We start from the raw sequence: 2,210 nt of genomic DNA, 5'->3' as shown, positions 1-2,210 counted from the left end.
TTTTTTTAAACACTGTATATTGAAATATGGATGAAAGAATGTGAATGTATGCTATAGTAGTAAGATTGGTCTTCGCTGAAATGGCTGAAATGCATACTTTTGGTCATATATAAGCAAAGACTATAGAAATAAGCTACCCATCCTATCAGTATCTGTGTGCTCGGAAGAATTCAGCGCAGAACACTAGCGACATCTAGTGATGTAAATCTACACTTAAACAAATGCCACTATCTTTCATGTGAAATTCAAACAGTTAATATAAGCAAAGCTCGCCTCAGTTGTTAACCCTGTAATGCCACTATAATGCTTAGTTCTATGATCAAATCTCTGTAGTTTTAATGGTGGGGGCAAAACAATGCAATCAGTGATTGAAAGACAATGTTCATCAAATGCCTGATGTATCATATTACATTTTAACACATTTTTTCTAAAAACAGTGTATGGATAATAAAGTAAACCCAAGTTGTTTCAGTCCACTAAATGTTCATTGTGAAATATGAAATATGAAACTAAAAATATAAAAGCTCTTACGTTTATTTTATAAAAATAACTGAAGATTTTCATGACCTGAAGTGTACCATGACCTGAAAGTGATTTTTAGGCCTATTACTTAGCCTACTAAAATAAATAAATAAAATAAATCAGAGAGCAGAAGGCATGTATTCAATTGTGTACAGTTTTTTTTCAGTAATGTTATTTGCTCATTTAGAGATCTAGAAATGAATTTAATTCAAATATTTAAATAATAATTAAATTCAAAATAATTTAAGGTTCATTCCATGAATGCACACTTTGGGATGTTTTGAAAATATCCCATCATTAAAAGCACTGGAGGCACAATTTCTTCTTTTTGTTTGTGTGAACTATTAGATATATTAGCTATATAAACCAGTATCTATGCAATGTTGCAAGCAGTGCTGGGTAAATTACTTTTCAAAGTCTATTAATGATTACAAATAACATAAAGGAAATTGTAGTTAGTAACGTAATCTGTTGGATCGCACATAGCCTATTAGGTAATGTATTCAAAATACTATTTGATGCTTTTAAATCACTTTTGATTTAACTCCTAAGAAAATATTTTCCATTCTTTGTTATCAACATTAAGAAGTTCATTCAACATTATGCCAAGTTTCCCAAACTGGGGTTCCTGAAAGAACTGTAGGGGTTTGTGAGGTAAAGAAAAGCTAATAATTAATTCATAAAAATGTCAAATTAAACTAATAGTGTGGCCTTTCTTTATTTTGATGTAATTATAGTCAGCTAACTAGTGGCTGGTGTGTGAAATTTCATAAAACTGCACACTAAAAGAAATCTGTAAAAATAGGGCACAATATACTGTATAATTTGAAGGAATTTTCCCGTATTTATTTTTTACACGTGTTTTACCAGTATTTTGAATTTTACACTTCAATGTATTGTGTTTTAGAGTTAACAGAAATGTCTGTAAAATCAATGGATAATGTTGTGTGCAATGAGCTGCCAGTACTTTTTCTGTTATTTTATGGATTTATTTTTTTTAAGTGTGGAAAACTTTCTGAATGAATATAAGCAGTAGTATTTTTAAGGAAAATTTAAGAGAGATAGAGAGAGAGAGAGAGAGAGAGAGAGAGAGAGGAATTAGGGCGAATCACTATTTATTGCCATTTTGTAGTATGTAATCATTCAATCTATAAAAAGTAACTGTAATCAGATTATGAACACTTTAAAATGTAATATATTCTAAATATATATATATATATATAATCTATCTAAATATAATATTTAATATGTATTATATTTATATTTTATAAATATAATATAATATAATATAATATAATACATAAAAAACAATCTTTTTTTTTTTTTTTTTTTAATGTAATCGATTTACAAGTACTCAATTTTTGGAAACTGATTGCATAATCCAATTTACATGTAATCAGTTACTACCCAGCACTGGTTACAAGTAGTTTTTAAACAAAATGCTTGTATGTAAATAGTGACTAGGTAAATTTGCAACCATGTTACCTATTCTGTTCCTTTTTATTGTTTATTGTAAATAAATAAATAACTTAATATTCAAATTAGTTTCAAGGTCCTATCGTAAAATTATTCACGGAATATGTATATCGTATGTTTGATCAGTATCAATGATACGGTGGGTTTTTGCATAACAAATACCCAACTACAATTACAGGGTAACAGATTATATATTGCATAATTGTGTTTAA

Source organism: Onychostoma macrolepis, chromosome 19, assembly GCF_012432095.1.
Source record: "Onychostoma macrolepis isolate SWU-2019 chromosome 19, ASM1243209v1, whole genome shotgun sequence".
NCBI classification, from domain to species: Eukaryota; Metazoa; Chordata; class Actinopteri; order Cypriniformes; family Cyprinidae; genus Onychostoma; species Onychostoma macrolepis.
The sequence above is the reverse complement of the archived record's forward strand: the minus strand, read 5'-3'. Positions refer to the sequence as shown.